Source organism: Crocodylus porosus, unplaced genomic scaffold, assembly GCF_001723895.1.
Source record: "Crocodylus porosus isolate Cpor-Errol unplaced genomic scaffold, CroPor_comp1, whole genome shotgun sequence".
Classification (NCBI taxonomy): domain Eukaryota; kingdom Metazoa; phylum Chordata; order Crocodylia; family Crocodylidae; genus Crocodylus; species Crocodylus porosus.
Genome location: NW_017728912.1, coordinates 21,233,532 through 21,251,536, shown reverse-complemented (window position 1 = coordinate 21,251,536; position 18,005 = coordinate 21,233,532).

The following is an 18,005-nucleotide window of genomic DNA, read 5'->3' as shown; positions in this document are numbered from 1 at the left end:
TGGCTTTCTTCAAATCTTGGGGCACTTCACCTGAACAACACAAGTTCTCAAAGATCCATGCCAGTGGCTGAGCTGTGATGCCTGCCACCTCCTTAAGTATCCTGGGGTGTAAATTGTCTGGGCCAGCTGACTTGAAGGTGTCCAGCCTCTCAAGGTGTTCCTTCAGACGGTCAGCATTGATTAAATACTTGATCTTCTGACACCCAAGGAGGCATTTTGCTGGATTTGCCATCAGGCCCATAGCCTGGAGGAATTGTAGCAGAGCACTGATCCAATAAAAATGCTCCTTCCAAGTGCCAGTGAACACCACCATCATCAATATAGGCCACTGTATGCTCACTGTAGCAGAGCACTAGGGTGCTCGCTACTAATGAGGGCGATGCAGGCTTAGCTGCCAATTTCCAGGGCAGCCAAGGTGCCGGTTGCTGGTGCAACCAGGCAGGTCATGTGGCCAGAAGGGGGCAGGGCCAGGCCTTTATAAACAGCCCAGGCCAGAGCCTAGCAGCAGTTCCCTTCTGGCTGCTGCAGGAGCTGGAGCTGGAGCCTGACCGGCTGCAGTGATGCAGGCAACTGTAACCCTATAAGAGACCATGACTAAGGAGCCGAGTGAGTGCAAGCTTTGTGTTATAAGCCAGTAGGTTTCTTGTTTGTGTTGCAGCTGCTTGGCTCATGGTTTTGTTATGGTTACACCAGAGGACCAGGTGAGGCTGCAGGGGTAGTGAGGACCTGGAGGGAAGTAGGGTTGAGAGCCAGCATGGCGTGGGATTTTGTATGATAAGCCTCGGGCTTATGTTATGTTGTAGCTGGCTGGCTAATAGTTTGGTTTAGTTACCATTATACCAGAGGACAGGGTGAGGCTGTAGGGGTGTGAGGAGGCCTCACGGGAGCTCCCCAATAATCTGGGGGTTCCTGGTAGCGCAGAAGGCGCTGTATTTTAGTGTGCCCTGGAAGGGCATGGCGATTGGTGCCGGAGAGGGCTCAGCTTTGTTTGGGGGTGCGTTGGCCCAGCCCCGGAGCTAAAGGGGGCAGTGAAGAGCCCTAGAGCTAGTGGGGTATCCCGACCTGAGCCCAGCGGGGCAGTATCGGGAGTAAAGCCTAAGTAGGGCATAAGACCCCAAAGGAGGGTCAGGGGGCCAGGCACGGCTACATGCCACCTGAGCCCCAAGGCGCGAGGGGTGCGGCACAGGCCCCAGAGGGGACAATGAGTGCGAGGGGCATGGCACAGGCCCCAGGGTGCAAGTAGGCAGCCTCCCATAACTGAACTCATAAGATCAGAGACGTGGCGGGCAAGCTGAGGGTGCTGGATCACCTAAGTTGACACAGCAGGGGGCGCTAGCGGGATCACGGCCACCCCTGCACCTACTCCATGACACTCACAATGGGTTGCAGGATTGTATCCATCAAGTACTGGAAGGTGGCTGGGTTGCTATGGTCACCAAAGGGTGAAAAGAACCCCCAAGGTATTGAAATGCAGTTGGTTTGCAGAACCTTAAAATGAGGAGAATTTGCCAGTACTTCTTTTTCAGATTGAATATAGATATGTATTTGGCCTTACCCAGCCATTCTACTCAGTTCATCTGCTTGAGACATCAGGTATGTGGCAGACTTTAATCTGCATTTAATTTGCAGACATCAATGCAGAACCAGGTTTTTTGGTCCAGTTTGTAAACTAACATGCACCATTCGCTCAATGACTCTTCAACTACTTCGATATCTTCCATATCAATTACTAACATATCTTCGCTGTCTCCAGTATTCTCTGAGTTACCCTGAAGGACCCTGTTTGGACAGAGCAACCAGTTTTTAAGATGATTCAGTGATTTAAGGTGGGTCTCCCTGGCTTTGTTTTGAACACACCCAGAAACTCTTTTAGTAAGTCCTAGCCTCCTTCAGTTGGGACAAGTACAGGTTTTTTCCAACATGACCTTATAAAATGGGAGCTGACCAGAACTTCCTGCATCTCCTGTAACTACTGAGAGAGCTTCCCAGGCCCACCAAGGTTTTAATTGGCTGATGTGGTATATCTGCAACCTGTGTCACCTTCCCCCAAGTCACACACAGTTCACATTCCTCACTTGCCTTAGGGCCTCATATGACCCCTGCCATTTAGAGAGGCATTTGTGTTCAGATAAAGGAAGTAACAGCAGGACCAGTCTCCAGGCTGATAGACCTTGAGCCATGCATTCTTGTTATAATGGCTGATCCTGCATGTAGCAGGACCATGCCCAAGGGACGTGATGCCCCTTGGTGGCCATGCAACTCCTACCCCAACTCTGGTTACTCAGAGTACCCTCCCTTTTCCTTTCATGCCACACTGTGATGCAACTATTATGGTATTAATGGAGGCTGCCCCAGGATCCCAGTGAGCTCTAGTTTACTTCAGCTAGCTGATACCTCTCATACCTGGCTGGCCCCAGTCTTGCTCTGAGGGTACTAACTTCTGGCCCTATCAGTGTTTTATGCCACCAGCTCCCTTATGGGCTATATTCATGGTCTCTGTTCTCCTCTGTAGCCATGCCTATGCCTCACAGATGTTACTCCATGTTCATTCAGAGGTGGCCCTCTGGCCCCAACACAGCTTTTGGCCCTCAGTCCTTGAACCACTGTCTGGGCCTCAGCCTTCCCAGCCTTGATTTCTTTTATTCTGGCTGCATCCCTCAGCCCAGGTCCACCTCCCCAGACTTTGGCTTCTGAGCCCCAGCCCCCATCGTGCACTCATGTGTTCCAGGTCTGTGACACTGTCTTCTGCTCTGGGCCAGCCCTCAGGGTCCCTGACTGCAAGCCAGAGTGCTCTGACTGTACCAGCCCTCTGGAGCCTTGACCCCAGTCTGGGCTACTTGCAGTGAGTGTCCCACCAGGCACCACTGTATAGCCTCCACACACCCCTGTAGTCACAATCCAATCCCTTGTTATCCAGCTTAAACACAACAAACTCAAACAACAGGTCAAATACCTCTCAAGGCCACCTCCCATATAGGAGTTTGAAGGGAAAGAACTTGGTACGTGATTGGGGCACCTACCAGACTGAACAGTATATAAGGTAGGAGTATGTCCCATTTCCAAGGCTCCCCTGTCACAAATGTATTTAAATTCCCCTTTAAGGTCCAGTTGACCCTCTCCACCAGACCATCTGGGGATGAACATGGTAGACAGACATTCTAACCAGGTGGACTTTCAAAGGTGTCCACACCTCTTGCAGAAGCCAGGATATGAAGACAGTGCCTTGAATAGTTAGTATTTCTCAAGACCTGCCCTCGAAGTTCTTTAACAATTCCATGGCCGTGGCTTGGGCTGAAGCTCTGCAGACCACCACCGCCTCCGAGTACTGACAGCACTCACACTACAGGGACCAGGAAAAAGCTGCCCCTGCTGATACTGGATTCTAAGTGTCCTCTGATATTTATATGATGATTGCCCTGCTACAGTCCCTCAACAAAACTATTCTCCCACAATTCCCTCCTCGCAATGTCCAAATTTATCTGCAAAGGAAGGTATGTACATGGTTGTTCAGTAAGTTATTTGCACTGGGTCTCAGTTCCCCAATGTAAAATGGCAAGAATAGTACTTTCCTACCCCCAGGTATCTTGACAAGATAAATATAGGTACTATGTACCCTGGGAACCCAGTCTGCACCAGAGACCTGCCTGACAGGGCTGGGCTGGAGGGAAATCGAATTGCATGCTGGCCCAGAATCAAAGCCTTATCAGTCAATGGACACCTAAAATTATACTCTTGGATTTGTATTTAGATATCTGGATAAGTGTTGTGACTCCCTTAGGAACTGACAACAAATCCTTGCCTGGGCCTCACCAGTACCACTCATGACAAACTCAGCATAGAACAACATATAGTAATGCTGACCTGGACAGATCTATCATCTGGGAAAATCCCTTTAATTTCTAACAGAAATGATACCACTAAAAACTGTTTACCCCAAGCCCATTTCTCTATGGACATCCGCACCACTCAAAAAACAAGCAGTTCTGATCAAGCAAAAAGATGTCCATAAACCTTGTTGCACCCCAGATGTCCAAATTTATGGCCACAACAAAGGTGGTATCACAATTTGTATTACTTGTAAGTGGATGCCAGTTTGCTTTATGGAGTGAGAGCCAGGTGCTCCGGGGGCTTGAGCAGCCCACTCTTATGCGGGAATTCCCTGGGTGTGCATGACTGGGGCCATCAAGCCCTGGAAGTCCCTACCCAGCTTTTCCCACTGACAAATATGGGGAAACTGCTTACAGAGATGTGCCCCAGAGATCCCAGTGGCACATCTCTAAGCAGCAAAAAGCTTGGCAGGTGCTCCCAGGGCTTGAAGGGCCTATATGGGAATTCCTGGGGCATGCAGAACCAGGCTCTTCATGCCCTGGGAGAACACAATGCCCTTTGTCTTGCAGCATCAATGGGCAGGACAAAAAGCAGTATGTCTTTCACCCAATGAAGCAGATCAGTTGTGCCAGGACATCCCAATGTGTTCATTCTGCTTCATTTGGCAAGGTCTGTTTCTAGCCAAAGATATCATGCCTCTTAGGCTCAGTGGAAAAATATGGACTATTTAAAAAAATTAATACAAAAGGCAAGTTAATTTGGTCTGTTTTTTAAGTACTGGCATTTACACTGATGGTTAATATGTAATGGTGTGTGTTCTCCACTAGAGGTCAGTCACGGAATAAGAAATAATTAAAGCTATAAATCTTTTGGTTTGCTTTCATTTACAACCAATGTTACTCTACTGTTATTGTTTCCTTCAAGAAAACTGAGTAGTGAGGAATTAAATAAAAGATTGAGATACTATGTTGATGATATAAAACAGACTTTTATCACCAATGTTGGAAGAGCAACCCTACTTTGAAAGTTGTGACAAAAAAATCTGATTTTTCACAATACATTTTAATTGCATAACCATGAATATTGATATACAAATATTAACAGATACAAAGAATAATTTTCAAAAGTGAAGGTAAAATACTTTACCAAAACTGAAACAATTACTTTTTTACCCTTCTTCATCTAAAATTATTGCCACCAGCTGTTCATGAAGTATACCATGGTTTAGGAAAAAGCATAGACGCTTACACACACTCGCTGCAAAACACTTGCCACGCTTTTTGCCCCTAACAACATGGTTACACAGAAAACTAATCCAGCATGTGCTCTCATTTCATTAATAAGAGATGAAATGTTGATTTTAAAATCATGTTAGGACAAAACATATATTCACATTAGATACATTTTTAAATAGTTTATTATAATTATATATTGTTATAGTTAAACCATATTTTGAAAATATTCACTCTTCCAAAGAATTTTATGCTATTAACAAGGCAACTTACACAGGGGACTAAAGACTGGATCTTTAGCAGTAGTTAAGTATGCAAAGGTGCACATCAGTGCCTAATGCAATTTTCAAAAGTCTCTATGTGCCTAGATCTCCTGTTTTGTACAACGGTTCTGTACAGCTATGCAGGCATCTAGGCATTTTGAAAATGCTACAAAGCACATTTCTATATCTATTGGCCTTTAAATACACTTTAAAAATCTGAGTCCAAGTGTATTAGGAGTCAAGGTCACATTTTCAAAAGTAGTTTAGGTTCTTATCAGCCTAAAACATCTGTCTGCACTGCAGCAGCAGAAAGTTATTGTTCTACATGCATCAACCCCAGAAATAAAGTGAGGGCACCCTACAGTTGCCCCACGTGGCTGCAGTAGAATATGCTCGGAGCTGGTCTTGGGCACACCCAAGACCTCCCAAGCATTCTCATCGTCTCAGAAGAAGGGATGGGTATGGCTTGCTGTCTTTCAGGTGAATCTGAGCTCTCTGCCACTACAGAGTAACCATACTCTGTCTCAGACTTGGACTCTTTAGAAAATGGGACTTGCCAATATTTGAAAATGTTATTAAATTAAACACATTTTCTAAGATCTTGAACTTTTCTGGTTAAAAGAATCCTCATGAAAATATTGGGTACTGTTGCATTTGTCCAAGGCAGCAATTCTCAAATATTGTAGACTCAAGATACCCCTTATTAGACTCAAAATATCCCTCAGAAAATGCCAGCTATTAGTTTTCACTTCTTTTTTACTACAGAAAAACGGTAACAATTCAGAAAGATCACAACAGGTCAGAATGTTTTTAATACTATGGATTCCTATTTGAGATCTCTAGGTATATCTTGTGAATCATATATGCACAGCTGTGTGCTAATATTGTGTAGTATCCCATGGCAACCTTAAAAGGATCCCATGGTACTATGGTTGAGAATCACTGTTTCAAGGCCATTCAGAAATAAAAGATGCAAGGCACAACTGTTGGTAAGACCACTGCCAGGCTGGCCAGCATGGAATACATTGTAAATATAAGGCAAAGTAATTCATTCATTGCCATTGGCAGATTTACAAAAAGTTAGTTTTAATCAGGGGTGGCCAACCAGCAGTTCCAGAGCCACATGCAGCTCTTCAGAAGTTAATATGAGTCTCCTTGAATCTTTGCACAAGAACACAGTGACCACACACACACACCCCCATCATTACATATTACTGTGGTTCTTTGGCAATTTACATTGCTAAGTGCTGGCTCCTTCTCAGGTTTAGGTTGGCCACCCCTGGTTTATATTCTCACGTGCACATTCAGTACATTTACATATCTCACAGATACCACAAGGCCTTTTACAGCAGTGTTTCTCAACCTGTGGGTTGTGACCCAAAAGTGGGTTGCAACAGTATATGAAAGGGTCACAAACAGACTTTAAAAATGGATTCTCCTTTAAAAGAGAAAGACATGGGAACCTGCAGGTTTTCCCTTGCGGGCTGGCAGAGTTCCAGCCTGTGAAGGGCTGCTTGCGGCTCTCTATGCCCTAACCCCAACCCCCCGATTCCACACACCCAACCCCTGCATCACAAACTGGGAGGCTGGGATCTGGGGGTGGGGGTCACTGGGTTGGGAGTGAGGGGCACTGGGTCAGGACTGGCCAATGATGTTTACAAATGGGTCATAGTACAAAAAAGGTTGAGAACCACTGTTTTATAGGCAGACTTGGCAGCCTTTCCCAATTGTGCTGTAAGACATCAATTACATTTATAAATGCATACATGCATAAATGTAATTGATATCTTACAGCACAAGTTACACATTTTGCAGCATTATGATATCTAGATAAGTACTCTATGTACCTTGAGATTAAACATAGAAAAGGAACATTTAAGAGTGCTGTTTGGCACCAAAATATGTTTCTTAGACCATATGGACCTAAGTGCAGAAATCTGTAGGATTTGAAGGAGTATGTGGAATGCTAGTTTTTGCCCTATGGAAGAGGCTGAGAGAGAAAAAAATATGGATACAAAGAAAAATGTAGAAGAAGGGCAGGAAGTCTATAGAATGTTGCCTGATAAATAAGTTAAATAATTCATATGTATATTGAAGCTGCTTCCTTATTCGAGTAACTTTCCTTGTTCAGTAATTGAAGAAAATATCCCTTTCTGTGTTTCCATTTTCAGGTGAGCATTCCCCCTAACACTGCCATATTGTGAAAAAAAAATTCCTGTGACAACCATGTAAATAAACCAGGTATGTAAGGAGCCCCAGGAGGCTTGAGTCAGAGAGGCCTAAGCGAGTCATGAAAAACAGTGCAGGTTAAAAGGACTGGGAGTGGCAGAAGGAGAAGGTTGCTGAAGTAAAATGTGGAGAAGGCATAACGGGGGTGATGGAGAATATGTGACACCCGGTTTTCCCTGAGAGGTATTGACCAGAGGAAGAAAAGCACTGTAAGCAGCAGCTCCTTCTTTCCTCCGTATAAGCAGGGTAGTTGGTGGGTGTGTTTCTCAACAGTCTTGACAGTTAATGGTTCTTGCGCATTTTATTGTGCATGAATGTATGCAGAACTATTTCTTAAATGTCTCTAAACTAATGATCTGGTGCATTGCTGGCTGAATTTCAAGTGCTTCCTCTCTGTTCCCCTCAAATATATATTGAGGTCCAGCTAAGATGACCTTCTCAAAATGCAAAAGTGCCATTAAAAAATAAATTGGGAGGTATTGTATATGTGCATATTTTATTACCTATATTTAATAATTGCAATTAAAAATTTAATATCAATTTGCCAATGTATCTTGTTCTTGACTGCATTTTAATCCATCCAGTTCTTTTTTAAAAATGTATGGGTTTTTTGCAGTAAAAAGGTACAGTTCTCTGGCAAATGTAAAACTAAAATAAAAAAATAAAACCAGCAGTATTCATTTCAATTTAAGTGTGTACTTCCTATTAGATCTTGCAGATTTCACAAGTTTGGCATTTGATCTGACAAATTGGTAGAACTCAAGGCAAATGAACTGGTAGGTTAGTTTTACTTGCAGTTCAGTTTTTACCGGATCCACAGAACACCTATTTCTTTGATCCGTCCATATCATGTTCATCAAGCTTAACACCCTCTCAACATAGGCATCATAGGTAACATGTAGGATGGGTGCAGGGGGGGGACACATGCAGGAGGCTCAGAAGGCAATAGTCGCCCATGATAGGCATTACAGCAAGATATGCTGAGTACAAATTAAATGATTTTTAAAAGATGTTTCAAATTCTGCTCAGGAGCAGGACCTACCTCGTCAAATATATTCTTCCATTTTTGGCCAGTGGTCATACTGCTCTCTGTAACACAGCTAAGTATTGAAGCAATACTTGAAATTTCTTTCTAAGGTTCATTCAAATCAATCTTTAAGGTATCTGCCAAATTCAGGGTTTGCAACTTTGCACAAGCCTTCCCACGCCGATGGGCAGTCTTTTTCCAGTGACAGTATTTCAAAATGTTTTAACAGAATTGCATCTAAGAAGTCATGCCACTTTTCAAGATACCTTAGTACTCTGTCATAAAAACCAAGCAGATCATGTTCTAGCTTTTTGCATTGTCTGTCAGTTTTTTCAGACCTGTATTCATCAAATAGCTAAATAATTTGTCTTCTTTTCTTCTCTGTAGTTAGTTTCTTAATGACAGCATTGTATCATATGAATTAGCCATAGGCATATCCTGTTTTTCAAATTTAAGAACGGTTTCTTGGAAAATTTGTAACACATTTTGCAGAAATACTGGGGAGAGCTGTGAAATGGATGTAGCAATTTGCTCACCAGTTGCATATGCTATGAATTTCCAGATAGTGTTTGGGTACTTCCTTTTCCAGGGATTGACAATAAGATTTGATCACTGGCCAGAACTTCAAAATCTTGTCTATTGCTAGTACAAGGGCAAGCCATATAGTTGGTATGTCTTACTAACTCTACCCACTCTATCTCAAGAAATTCAAAAGTCTCCCTTGAGTTCTCTGCTTTCTTTGCTGAAACTGAAAAGTTGTTGAAAATTTTAACTATCACAGTCTCCATATCATATACCAATTGATCAGCAGCAAATTTTGCACAGCTATGGGTTGTGTGTGCTGGGCGGCTGGCAGCTATAAGCCCACTGTTTTCTTTTTTAAACAACTGATATACTGGAAGCTGTTTTCCATAATTCACCCTCACATTGTCAGCACAGTAGGCAGACATAAAGGATAAGTCAAGCCCACTAGAATCTAGCACATGTTTTATCACCTCTGAAATCTCAGTTTGTCTCATCGTAGTCACTGTAAAAATCCGACAGACCTATCTGAATACTGCATGCTGGTACAAAATATCCCAGAGCAATGGGGAAGAGCTTAGTGTTTCCTTTATTTATACAGATGATACAATGTAAAACATAGGGCTTCTTTAATTCATTTATAATAAGTTCAACACTGTATGGAGCAAGTACATTTTCAGTTATGGCCATAGCTTTTGTGTGTCCACATAGTATTTTTTGTTGCCATGTCTGAATCACTAAACATACTGCTAACTAGCTTGTTTGTTCAGTCTAAAGATCTATAAGAATGGTGATGTTGGTTTGTATGGCAACCCATGGTTTCTCTGCCGCCATATATTTTTTTATTTGGTCTACATCATTAGTTTTCACAGCAAATGCAGTCATCAGTGTCTGCCTGGTATCAGAAACAACATTCACTTCGTGAATGTCTGACTTTGAAGGCTTCTTGATATAATTTTCACCTCCGTGTCCAATTGTAAAATATTTTCTACATAAAGCATGCGAAGCTTTAGTTGAATCTTTTGGATATTTCCAAATCCATGTGTATGACGGAACCCTCTCCTTTCTGAATTTACACAGTGTGGCAGGACGCTCTAGGGGCGCCGTGACCTCCCCTGACACCCTTGCCTACTGTGCCAAGTCTGGGTCCTGAACGCAGCACCCTCTGTCACGCCCACCACGTCTTTGATCTTATATTATCAATGGGAGGCTGCTTTCTTGCCTCCCCTTGGCACAGGGCCAGTCTTGCTATACCACGATTCCGGGGCTACTCTCTGTGCCAGCCCTCGCCAGCCTGTCTCTGAGACTATTCCAAGTAGCCCGCTCTCTCTTCAGGCTTCCTAGTAGACTCGCCCTTCTCTCTGGGGCCTTCCACTGGGTTTGCCCCCTTCCAGGGCTTCCCCTTCACAGCCAGTGCCCCACTGGGCCTGCTCCATGTCCAACATACGCACCCTCTCCCGGGGCCTGCTCCATGTCCAACATACGCACCCTCTCCCGGGGCCTGCTCCATGTCCAACATACGCACCCTCTCCCGGGGCCTGCTCCAATATACACATGCCTCACATGCTCCCCTGCCCCCACCAGGGCCCTTGCTCACGCTTCTCGCGCTCTCCTGCCTGCACTGGGCCTTCTATGCCCACGCTTCTTGCGCACCCACCCACACTGGGGCCTATGTTCACGCCTCTCCCCACTCTGGGGCCTCCTATGTCCAACTCAGGCTTCCCAGAATTGGGGCTCAGGCGGCCTCAGCCTCACCTGGCCCCCTAGACCAGCCTTCTCAGGTCTTACGCCCACTGGGCTTTTCCCAATTAGGGCTCAGGCAGCCTCAGCCTTACCTGGCCCCGGACCCACCTCCTCGGGCCTATGCCCCACTGGGGCCTGTCCCAATAGTCGCCCACACTAGGGCCAGGACACCCCAAAACGCAGCAACCTCTGTGACACTAGGAACCCCCCCCTTCTACTGGGGAGCTCCCTTGAGGCCTCCTCCACCCCTACAGCCTCACCCGGTCCTCCGGTGTAATAATCACAACAACCAACTAAAACAGAAACACAAAGCCCCTAGGCCATAACACAAATCTTAGGCCAACCTGGCTATCCTTCTCTCATCCCTGTCAGGGTCCTCTCCACCCTGCTCACTCTAGCAGAGCTCTCACTCCTTAGGCTGCCAGAGGGGAACTGGCTCTGGCTTCAGCCTTCTCTGTTTATGAAGGCCAGGCCCTGCCCCCTGGCGGTCAGCTGACCCAATTAGTTGCTTTGGCAACTCACAGCTGTGCTGCCCTATTGAGTGGCAGCTAAGCCTATATCACCATTATCAGTAGCAGGCTCCTTAGTGCCCTACTACACCATTATCTAGTAGCAAGCACCCTGGTGCCCTGCTACACACAGGCACTTACTATTTTTCTTTGGTGGAGTTGTGGAAGCCAAGGATCCTTCTTTCTCTGAGTCTGACGCATCACTATCAGTGCCTCTTCCACTTTTCGAGTCAGCTATTTCACATTAAAAAAAAACCCAGAAAACACTGACTGGTGTGAAATTTAAATAATGGCTGCTTACCAACATTTAAAAAAGACAAACAAAAAAATGGTACTTAAACTCAGCACACCCTTGCGCCCATCTATCCAGATCAGGCGCTTTAGTGGGACTTTTGTCTAATAGCCAATTGAATCAGCTAGTAGATAAAAGTGCTAAGGGGTACTTGAGGACATAAAAAAAACACAGCACTTACTTTAAACTCAGCACACTCCCACGTGGAGTCCTGTGCATGTCCAGAAAAGGCAGTGCATTACTTCAACTCAGCTTGCCCAACATCTGTAAAGATCAGGCACTTTTGTAGGGCTTTTTTGGCACTTTTATCTAATAGCTGATTGAATCAGCTTTAGCTAACAGCATAGGCAGTGGAAGGCCAGGGCTAATGGGGCTTATTCCCCTGCAATGCAAGCAGCCCAGGTGCGGGCTCCAGACGGCTGCAGCGGGGTGAGGGGCAATGAGGGGTACGCACAAACAGAGACGAGCAGGTGGAGCCTGCAGGCAGCCAGGAACTCAGCCTGGCCCAGCAGTGTGTGGAGCAGTGCCCAGCAAGTAAATGTGTGGATGGGAAGGGGCACAGGGGAGGGAAGGCATGTTGGGGGGCATATTGAGGCCCCCACAAGGAGGGGTGAATGGGACCTTGGGGTGGGTTGTGGAACATTTGCTGCCCGGGTGGCTCGTCCAGAGGCATGGGGGGGGGTCTCCCACCACTGCCCGCACTCCCAGGGCAGGTACAGGAGATACACGCCCCTGATCTGTGCTTTGCATGGGGCGGAGGCAGGCTGTGCTCCATACTCCACTGCTGGTGCCCCAGGCGTGGCACAACACCACATGCCTCCTAGCACCAGGCAGACGGTGTGGCCAGCATGCAGGAGGCATGCAGCATTACACTGCTCCCAGGGCACCGGCAGCAGGGTGCAGACCCCAGCCCACAGCTGCAGCTGGCCTCCACCCCCAGAGATGACCTGATCAGGGTGCAGGGCCTAGGGCAAATCAGCCCATGCGGGGCCTGCCCCCACTCTGATCCCAGACCCAAAAAAGCTGCTGGTGTCAGCAGCGGGGTGGAGGTGTGAGTGACTGGACGTGGAGCTGCCTCTCTGTCCAGCTCTGCTCTGTGGGGCCCCCAAAGCACAAGGCCCAGGGTGGCTGCCCTGATTTGCCCCTACTAGGGACGGCCCGGTCCACCCCGCACACTGATTGGGGTGCACATGCTCCCTGTGCTTGCAGCAGTGGGAGCCTCCCCGTATCCCTGGACAAGCCATCTAGGCTCCAAGTGTCCCATGACCCACCCTCCCCAGCCCTGGGGTCCCATTCACCCCAGCTGCTGCCTCTGTCTCTGCCCCACTCCCCACCTCACCATGAGGGCCTCGATCTGCCCCCCATTCCTCTTCCCCATGACACACCTACTTGCTGGGGGGTGGGGGGTACATGCTTGCCCTACATACTCAGGCCCCCCCAATAATATTTTCTTCTTCCACCTATGGATAACAGTGCCAAAAAGCCTCACTGAAGTGCCCGATCTTTACAGACACTACAGAGCCCAACTGAAGTAACACACTGCTACTTCTGGTAAAGCACAGGGGTTTTTTGTTTTGTTTTGTATTGTTCTGTTTTTTTTACTGTCTGCAAGCAGCCAAAAAGCCCCACTGAAGTATGCAATCTATATAGGCACTGAGGAGCCAGGTCAAACTACCGCGCTGCATCTTCTGGTAAAGCATGGTTTGCGGGGGGAGGGGTTAACGTCTGTAAGCAGCCGATGATACTACTGTGTTGAGGGGGAGCCAAGATAAATGCTCTTCCAGAGTCATTCATCCCGGGACCAGGACTTGATGTTTACATTTTGTGACTGTCCTGCCAAACTGGGGATGAGTGGTCACTCTAGATCCAGCCCAGAAATTTTTTCTTCCTAAGAAGCAAATTTCCCAGTATGTTCATAACCAAATATTTCCTTCAGTTATTAGATTTGCAAAGAAAGGGAAGCGAAGCATTACGGAGAGCTTCTCAATAATTCATTATTTCCTAACATACAAATCCATCTCCTAAGTACAGTATAAGAACATAATTTGTGCTGAAAAGACATTTGGATAGTTAACTGGATGGCTGGGCCCCACATTCACCTTGTTTTGCTATGGCTCTTAATTGGTGTGTATTGGAAAGAGCTGTAAGTGCTATTGCCTGATTGCACCTTGGCCAGTGCAACTACTGCAAAGATATACAGGTTTACAAACCTTAAGTTGGTTGAAGTTTTGGGGGCTTTTTTAAAATGCAGCCTGCCAGCTATTTAATTATAATTAATGTATAGAGTAGGCTACCCAAGGCACCAAGAGAAAAGCACTTAAGATGGATATTCTTACAGGGTGTAAATACTACACAGATATTTTTGTTTAAAAAAGATGATGTATGATCAGTAACCCCATTGAAAGTGCTTCCATTAAAATGGAATTGGGAGGATTGGGGGAGCAGCAGAAGAAGAAGGTTTGAATTGTGCATTAGAGCAGTGGCTCTCAACCTTTTTTGTACCAGAACCCATTTGTAAACATTTATGGCCAGTCCCAACCCAGTGCCGCTCACTCCTGACCAGCTGTCCCCAGACCCCAGCCTTCCAAAGTGTGGGACAGGGGGTGGGTGTATGTGGGGCATGGGGAACCCTAAGCAGCTCCTTGCAGGTTGGAACTCTGCCAGCCTGCAAAAGGAAAAGCCACAGCTTCCCACATTTCTTTAAAGAAGAATCCATTTTTCAAGTTTGTTGATCCATTTTTAAAGTTTTTTCACACCCCTTTCATATATTCTTGCAACCCACTTTTGGGTCGCGACCCATGGGTTGAGAAACACTGCACTAGAGAACTGCAGCTGTAGTGTGGTCTACTGGTTAGGGTATAGGACAACTAATCAGGAACTTCATGTTCCATTCCTGCATCTGCTAATGATCTGCTGTGTAACAGTGAGCAAGTCATTTAGGTTCCAATTCAAACGGTCTCAGAATAGACCATTGTTTTTTGATGCCTTGTTTTTTGTATACTCAACTAGAGAACTCTAGACCTTGTCTGTGTGTGTCAGGAGTGACCATGCTTAAGTCAATATTAACTTCTCAGGACCTTTGAAAATGAGGTGTCTCAAAGTACTCTAGCTGGGTTCCCAAAAAAACAAAACAGCATTCAGTTCTGAAAATGTTGGCCTTAATCCTTCCATACTTCAGTTCCTCCTTCTGTAAACTATGAATAATCCGGTCTACTTTACATGGATGTTTTGAGGCTTAATTGTTATAAATAGTGGTTCTCAACCTTTTTTGTACCAGGACTCATTTTTAAACATTAGTGGGCATCCCAACCCAGTGCCCCTCACTTCCAACCCGCTGCCCTCTGCCCCCAGGCCCCAGCCCCCTAGAGTGTGGGCACGGGGTGGGTGTATAGAGGAGTGAGAAGGATGTGGGGGGACATGGGAGCCCCTAGCAGCCCCTTGAAGCTGGATCAGCCTATAAGGGAAAAGCCACAGATTCCAACATTTTTCTCCTTTAAAGTTTGTTGATCCATTTCTAAAGTTTATTCATGACTCGTTCATATATTCTTGTGACCCACTTTTGGGTCATGACCCGCGGTTTGAGAAACGCTGTTATAAATTACTTGAATGATTTTGCATAAATGCTAAGTCATATTTATTTTACAGATATTCTGTTATGATTTTTAGGACACAAATATGCATTTCAATGAGTTGTACCCACAGCCAAAAGCTGACATCTGTGATGAAAACATATTTTTAGTTCAGTTTATGAAATGGTTTATTCCCAGCAAATTTAAATTAAGGCCAAATTAATTTCTTCTCTAACCAAATAGCTTTAATCAGTCTGCAGACATCATTTTCTTTAAGTTAAAAGCATACAGGAAATATATGCCACCTATGTAGGCTTGAAAAAGCCTTCTCTGGAAGGGTGCCTTCAGGGCTTCTATTTAGATTTTTTCTCTCTGTCTTCCAGTTTTCATGAATGCTTAATAGTAGGGCCATACTCTACTATCACTTTGTAATAGGGCTCCCTTTAATTTCAACAGGGTTTGGACAGAAAAATTATGGCCAACAAAGTCCCTATTAACTAAAAGACTCCTATTAACTTCAGTTGAATTAAACTCACCACAGACAAAGGAGTTAAAGGTGCTCAATGCTTCACAAGAGGGTGTCAGTACAGTATTATGCATGATTAGTTTCTACGTGCTGAGGAAATAACTTCTTGCCCTTCCACTCTCTTTGATATTTGAGAACAATGCTCCCTGCTCTGGTGACAGACACAGAAAAGCAAGACAAATACCAGAAAAATGGCAAAATAAACACCATAAAGTTTACCATGCTTTCCAGTGAGCATAGCTGATTCAGACAGATTACTCTGACATTGCTTCCCAGAGGATGGAGCTAGAATGGAGGTCATTCCCAGAATGGGATCTGGAATTGTTACTGATGCCTGAAATAGATGGAGTGGTCCCTTGGGCAAAGTCCTTATTGAGCAGAACAGGTTGGAATCAGCTTCAGATGGGATAGAATCTTCTCTGGTATTTCAGCATCCTCAGAGAAATCCCAGGAGGCATCCAAATGTGACAACTTCTCATTTGGAGGTGAATCCAAATCCAGGCTGCTGTCTGTCTAAGGCTCAGGAATGGAACCTTGAATTTTGAGGAGGTAACAGCTCCTCTCTTCAGGCAACAAGGAGCCCTAGAATGGGGTTTTAGGACTGCTAGCATCACAAGCTTCCAGCACAAGACATGCTCAGAATGGGGAAGGATAAAAGTAGCTTCCTCCATCATAATAGCTAGGTACAAACATTCAGAAAGCCCAAGGTAAAACTTATCTAAGTTACGTGGTTCTCTGTAAGTGCCATAGTTTAGGTCAGTAGCGAACAGAACACTCATTCTTCGTTTGGTGGCGGGGAGGGCAATTCTTAGACCAGGTTCCACCATTTTTAAACCAATTTATGTGTACCGAACTTCTGTTCTTTTATAGGTATAGACCAGGTTCCGACCATTGACATCGTTAAAAGTGTCTGTACCTGGCCAATAAGACTGTAGAGCAGGGGAGGGCAAAATGGTGGATCTGGCTGGTGGCTGGACTTTACCAGCAGACCCTGCCCATTTTGCTGCAGCTGGTTTCCATGGAGAAGCCAGCACCAGTGGGGCCATGACAGTGCAAGTACACAGCTAGGATTTTGTAGTTGTGACAGCGTGGTCCAGAGCTGGGGTAGACCTGTGAAACACTACCTGCACACCCCTGCCTGAATTGCAGTCTGCCCCATTTCCAGACCACACCGTCACCCTTGTAAGGTCCTGGCCCAAGAGCAGCTCCCCACCCAGCCATGCACCCTGCCAGCGCTGTTGGGACCAGTGTCCATGGAAACCCTGGCTCCATGCTGTCACGGTCTCACTGCTGCTGCCATCACCATGGAAACTGGCAAAGGAAAATCTTTGATTTCAGCTGCCGATGCCAAAAAGGTCAAAAGGTTAACATAACATATTTCCTCATCATAGTTCCGTATTCAGCCCTCCCCCAGCTTAAATGTAAAATACATGCACAGTCAATCTCTCATGAAACCTAAGAACACACAAAGTCTGCTCACAGTCGTAATTGGCAGTCCTGTAATTATTCAAGCCTGGTGTGTTGTGATTGGCTACCTGAAAACCTTTAATTTTGGAAAGATTTCCGCCTTCTGTGGAGACTTCCACGCACACCCAGGAGACATAGTCAGTGACCTGGCCAGTCGCTGACCCCTCCCCACCTGCAGCAAAAAAATTTCAGGTGTTATATCTGAATTTTTGTCGACTCGTCCGTTCTCACCAAGAGCTCACAAACATCTTTGAACCGAAGTTACCTGTACACTTTGCTGAAAATCTGCACCAAGCAGTTTATGATCTGTGCAACGAAAAAGCATCTGTAAGCTGAACTGAACTTCTCCTTTCTTACTGTGTAACCATGACTTCCTTCCTACACCGCAACTCTTCTGTGGTGTAAGTAACAATAAATCTTTAACCAAAACGCATTTAAACTCCCTGACTCCTCTCGCTTTTCCACCTGTACGACCACCGGATCGTACCCGCGTCCAGCCAGTCGTGCTGACCCAGGCTCGCAGGTCAAGGGTGCACCGGTCCTCGGACACGACAGAAACCAGCTGCAGCAACAAGGGCAGAGGCTGCTGGGAAATGGAGTCCAGCTGCTGGCTGATCCACCATTTTGCCCACCCTTGCTCTGTAGTCTTATTGGCCAGGTACAGCCATTACACTTTTACCAATATAAGTGGGCAGAAACTGGCCTATGCCCATAAAAGAACACAAATTCATGCCACATAGACTGTTTTAAAAATAGTGGGGCCTGGTGTAAGAATTGCCCCTCCCCCACACCAAAGGA